Consider the following 6,316-nt stretch of genomic DNA (forward strand, 5'->3'; position numbering starts at 1 on the left):
TTTTGAAAAAAAAAAAAAATCATCCTGGATATTCTGTGAGCTCCTTCAGTTGGAAACTACTTGTATAAGATACAACTATTCAGATCAGTAAAACCTGCCCCATCAGGAAACCTAGATTAGCCTTATTCCTGAGCAACTGGGCAGAAGAATAGCTGTATGGACTGTGTAAGCAATCAGTTCCAGAATCCATGTTAAGGACATCTGCAACCACTCAGTTGATAAGTCTAAAGGTAAATTGCCCCTTAAAAGGAACTGTCTCCAAATTAATATAATCAGTGCTGCAATTACCTGTGTATAAATAATTTATTTCTCTGATCTAATTTTTCTAAACATATTCCACTCCACCCCACTTCTATTTTTATAGTTGTTCATCATAGAAAAGTTAAAATATATAGTAAAGTATAAAGAAAAAGTCCATAAATAATGACTATCAATATTTTTCTTATTTTACTTACTTTTTAAATTGTGCAAATAATATATAGATACTGAGAATTTAAATAAAGCAAACCCATTCAAACATTATTTCATCTGTATTTACTCTAGTACATATCAATGGATAAGGAACAAAGACTTAAAAATAAAAACCCCGTACATTATTGCAACCCCTAAAATTCACAATGATACTTAATATCATACCCTCATTCTACATTGACCTTTTCCAAGGTTGTCTCAGATTTCTTTTTAGAGTTCACTAGTTGGTATGTTTGTTTTTGTGGTGCTGGGGATTGGACTCAGGGCCTCACACATGCTAGGCAAGTTCTTTACCACTAGTCTATATTCCCAGCCCTAGTTCACTAGTCATACCACGATGTCTGCTCTTCCCATCTCTGGCCCCTCCTTTGGTGTAACTAGTATTTTGGACATCCTAAAGCCCACAAGACTTCCCATCCCCCATCTTTGGTTTTTTTTTGTTAGTAGTTGGAAATTGAACGTAGGGCCTCGCGCATGCTAGGTAAGTGCTGTACCACTGAGCTACACCCCAGCCTTTTTTATTTTATTTTTGAGACAGAGTCGCGCTAAATTGCCCAGATTGAACTTGAATTTGCAATCCTCCTGAGTAGTTGGGATTGCTGACATGTGCCTCTGTGTCCAGCTTTTACACTGATATATCTTATCTTGTAGCTTTATTTAAATGGTTTGTGTGGTAGACATCAAATATTTTCATAATTATGCACTTTTAAATTGTTTCCAGTTTGCCATTATAAATAATGCATCAGTGGATATCTCTATTTACAAAGGATAGGATTCTAAATTCTTGGAACAAAAAAGTCCCTCCTCTTCCCCTCCCCTAAAGAACAATAGATGACTTCAGATGAGCTATTTACCTCTCCCTAACCCTGTCAAAAAGTAGCTGTCCTCTTATATCTTAACTGTCTTATAGCTAAAATTTTTACTGCATACGAATTAACTTATTTTACCTGGTGTGGGGGGAGTACCTTGTACCTCATTTATCTTGGAAGGTTCACATTTTTACAGTGACGATTGTGAGATAACTATAGTTTCATGTAAGTGGTAAGAAAGACCACATATTTTTGTATCTGCATGAGATGAGCTGAATTTGCAGCAAGCTTGTTATGTTCATGAACTGTTTCCTGGACACAGTCTTCAAGCATGACTATCACTTTTTGCATTAGTAGTGTAGATTTTTTGTCCTCTATTTCCAACATGTTCTGCATTCTCCGGGAGTGAAGTACGAGCCTCATGATGGTATTCAGTAATTCTGGAAAGGGTTTCCACGACTGCAACAAGACCATGCAGAATACTGCAGCATTCTGGATTTGCCCGAGGATTAGGAAGCTCAACAGCAGCTAATGCTGCCATTAGCTCCTATAAATTTTGGTCTTCTTGAGTCCAGGAGTTTAAAACATGTGCTCCAGAGTCACTCACAATGAAATTCACTAGGGAAATAAGGTGAAGACAGCCTTGTATCTGATTGTCCTAAAAAAAAGAGTTGTCCCCAGTTTTAAGCAGTGAAGTTCATAGTGTTCATGCAGGATGGCATCTTGCTACCAAATTGCATGTTTTAGTACAGCAACATTTTGACTTGGCTTCAACTACTATTACAACTCTATTCCAATGAAGGAAGAACAACACTCTAATACATCTGCCAATTATGATGTGATGAACTACTTCATCAGAAAGACGCACATGTAGATTTCCTGAAAAGGGGTGATACCCACTTAGGTGATACCCACTAATACTGGCAGCAGTATGAGTAGTGCACCTTTAAAGTGGTGCACACCAAGGACAAATGACATTGAATTACACTATTGTACTGGAGCTTATTGAATTTTACCCATAGATGTACATAGTAGACCTTCTTCCTGCCTTACTAATCTTCTTCTAAATGGTTGTTCTGTTTTGTTGGAACAACCACGAAAGTGAGTTCTAAAGTCATCAATCCTATGCTTAGTAGCCAGGAAGGAGAGATTTTTTGGCATGTCCTTAGCAGTTCTCCATTCATTCTAGAGAATTCACCTTCAATTAATGAAGGATGTGGGTGGAGAAAGAGTTACAGACCCTGATTACAGATTTTGGTGAATTTATGAGGGAAAACAGATTAACTCCTTTTCTAGACCCCAGATATAAAATTGATGGAAGTCTTGAGGTCCCTTTGGAATGAGCAAAAGATCAGTTAGAAAAACACCTGTTACTGGCCTGTGATTATTTCACAAACCATCATTTTCAACATGCAAGTGGTAGTTCCATTAGTCAGTGTTATTGCGAAAGAATTTTCAACAGAAGATGTGTTAAACTGTCCAAAAATAATGTGCAGCTTAGTTGATACGGAAAGAAAAAGTGATTGTCTACCCAGTTCCACAGTTGTTACAAGAGGAAAGGGCCCTAAAAGAGACAAACGATACCGTATCATGTGGAATGAATTTCAAGAAACCCTGGTCAGAGCCCATATCAATAACTCAGAGAAACATCAAAGAGTCTTGGAATGTCTGAGCATGTAGGAGCAAATCCGCAGAAGAAGAATGACAAAAAAAAAAAAAAGAGGAAGAAAGAGGGAGGACAAAGATATCAAATCAGGGAAAGCAGTGGAAGATGAGGAATGGGAGAAACCTTGGCAAGATTCAGAGAGATTGAAGGAATCTTAGAACGTGGAAAAGAAGAGCTGGCTGAAGCTGAGATTATAAAAGATTCACCTGATTCCCCAGAACCTCCAAACAAAAAGCTCCTTGTTGAAATGGATGAAACTCCACAAGTGGAAAAATCAAAAGGGCCAGTGTCCTTATTATCCTTGTGGAGTAACAGAATCAATACTGCCACTTCCAGCAAACATGAGGAGTTTACTGGACTTTTGAACTCTGTCAATAACAGAGCCGAGTTGTATCAACATCTTAAGGAGGAAAATGGGATGGAGTCAACAGAAAGTGGAACAGTTAGCCATCAGTGAGGAGCGACTTGAAGAACTAAATTTTGTATATTGCAAAAATATTTTTGACAATAATTTGATGTAAGTACTTTTACAACAAGATTGTATAGCTATCTTGCCTGGACTCATTTTTACATTTTAAAAATATTTCAACGACTATCTTTTTTGTACTAACTGTAAAGTTGGCACATAGATCAAAAAATATATATTTGAGATTTGTCCTTCCAACTCACACAAGTATATTTTACAGTAAAAGGTGTTCTCTCTGGAAATTAAAAAAAAAAAATTCTTAGGCTCATCTTTGCCAAATAAAACTATTAAAATATCTGAAAGGCAAAAACAAACAAACAAACAAACAAACAAACAAACCACCTAGAGATCACTTGTGTACCTCCCAGGTTTTCCCTAAGGCTAACTTTTAGCAAAACTAGGATGCAATATCACAACCAGGAAACTGACATTGAAACAATATAGCAATATTTACATTTGCCCAGATATACTTGTACTCACTTGTATGTACAGCAAGTTCTATATGATCAGATCACCTGTGTAGATTCACTGTCCCCCTAGGTCTTGACTACTCTTCTGCTGACCAGTTTCAACATCATAGCACCCACCCATACCACTCATCCTCAACTTCATCACACTTTATAGACTTTTTTTTTTAATTGTTAGTTGTTGATGGACACAATACCTTTATTTTACTTATGTATTTTTTTAATGTGGTACCTCTTGAGGATTGAAACCAGTGCCTCACACACGCCAGGCAAGTGCTCTACCACTGAGCCACAACCCCAGTCCACGCTTTACAAACTCTTGATACACATTTCAAATTCCTTCCTGGCAAGCATCACTAATTCATAATACTCAATCAGCCCTGAGTAATATTTTTAAAATATTACTAGGTGGATAACATTTTCACTGTCTAGCTTTATGTTAAAGTCGTTTAGTATATTTATTATCATATTTGGCCTCAAAGTGTATTGCAAATATTCTTTTACAAGAAATGGGGCAAATGTTCCCCCCTCTGGTTGTCTAATATGTTGAAACATTGTTCTTAGCAAAAATCAAATCATGGAAGCTGCCAAAGGCAATGGCTACAGACTTCTATTTTTAACAAAGCTGGCAGAACTTTTAGAAAAACCACTGTAGAGTTGAGGCAGGCAATATATACACATTTTTTTTCCCTCTTTTTTGGTGTTGGTCATCAGACCCAGGGTATTTCACAGGCCAAGCATGCAGTCTATTGTAGAGCTAATCCCTAGCCCCAGAGTTTTTTGTTGTGGTCATGGTTGTAAGAAAAATGTGGCCCAGTTCAGGTCCCAAGGCAGCTCAGACCCTTGAATCCGGGGGAGCAAGCACTCTGGGGTGCCTAGTCTGAGTCACGCAACAGCATCCAGAAACCCAGAAATCCACTCCGGACACAGGAACTCACACCAGAGATTTTATTAGGCGGACAACTAGAGCGTCCACTCTCTGGGCTGGGGCTGGGGAGAAGGGGGAGAGAGAGAGAGGGCGAGAGAGAGAGAGAGGCGCAAGAGCTCTCCTAAGTAGTGGAATTTTGCGGGCTAACAACCATCAGGCCAATTGCTGAGAAGGGGGCTCCCAGGCTGACTAGTGGGCCAATAACTGACTAGGATGTTCACAGACTGACAATCTAGGTTGTAAGATGAGAGAGGGAGAAATGGCTGCAGTGTAAAGGGCGTGGGAGCAGCTTTATATTATAGTGGACGTTTGTGTTTTCGGACAGGGGATTGAACCCAGGGGCTCTTCCACTCAGTCACATCCCTAGCCCTTTTTACATTTATTTTGACACAGGGTCTTGCTAAGTTGAAGAGGCTGGCCTTGGACTTGTGATTCTCCTGCCTCAGCCTTTCGAGTAGCTGTGACCACAGGTGTGTGCCACCACACCTGGCTCTGATAGTATTTCCTAGGAGGGTTTTCTGGTTGGAGGCAGACTGCAGGACTTTGGCTAAAGTCGTTTCTTAAAGGGATTTTTATCTACAGCAGGAAATTTACCTTTTTTCAGTACAGTTTAGAGAAAAATAATTTCATTTTCTTCAAGTGGAAGTAATCTCAGCAAGGAAAGGCCCTCTCAACCTCTTCCTCTGAGAAATGAGCAGATTCCTTCAGCTTATCCCTGGTCAGGGACATCTGAGTAATGCTGGTGTGTAGCCGGCTCCTTTTGTGGGGCCAGAATTTTTATGGTTCTACACTGAGGCCGGGTGGCTCTGCCTTTATTTTAAGTCATCGTTTCTGCTGAAGGTAGAGCTGCAGGAGCTGGAGTTGAGAAGGTTAGAAACACCAGTGCGGAGGGTGCCCTTGGAGCAGAGGGGACGTAAACAACAGCGTGAGGGCTGGCATAACAGCGGTGGTGGGTAGTGGGACATTTGCCTGGAGACAGTAGAAAGGACTGTCTCCAGGCAAATGTAGCGTGGGAAGGTGCTTCGGTAAGACATATAATTTAGGCAACATCAATCCCCATTTAGCCTGGAAGAATTAATGTACAAGATGCACAGAAGATACAATTTAATTTTAGCCATGTAGTCATGAACATTTTGCATCTAGAAATCATAGATGAAGTATAAACAAAGGTCAATTTTTAAAATTTTTTTTACTTTTACAATTTTTTTTGTTTTAATATTTTTTTAGTTGCCAATGGATTTTTTTATTTTATTTTATTTTATTTATATGTGGTGCTGGGTATTGAACCCAGGGCCTCACACATGCCAGGTGAGCACTCTACCAACTCCAGCCCCAAAGATCTATTCTAAAAGTGTATATATATATGTGTATGCATGTGTGTGTACCATTTAAAACAACCAATCCATATATCCTTTGCCTCAACAAATTCTACTTTGGGAAATTAATATCCAAGTATTTGTATATGTGCAAAAGTGACATTTGTGTACACTTATTCATTGTGTCATTGTT

The 6,316-nt window shown here is 39.0% G+C and overlaps 1 pseudogene across 1 annotated transcript; it reads left to right on the forward strand.

Annotated features, from left to right (window-relative positions):
• Positions 1-945: 945 nt before the first annotated feature.
• LOC306653620 (integrator complex subunit 13-like) lies at positions 946-4,783 on the forward strand (annotated as a pseudogene). Its single transcript has 2 exons — positions 946-952; positions 1,912-4,783. The product of its transcript is annotated as an integrator complex subunit 13-like (transcript).
• The last annotated feature ends 1,533 nt before the right edge of the window (positions 4,784-6,316 follow it).

This window comes from Sciurus vulgaris, assembly GCF_902686455.1.
Source record: "Sciurus vulgaris genome assembly, chromosome: 2".
Classification (NCBI taxonomy): Eukaryota; Metazoa; Chordata; class Mammalia; order Rodentia; family Sciuridae; genus Sciurus; species Sciurus vulgaris.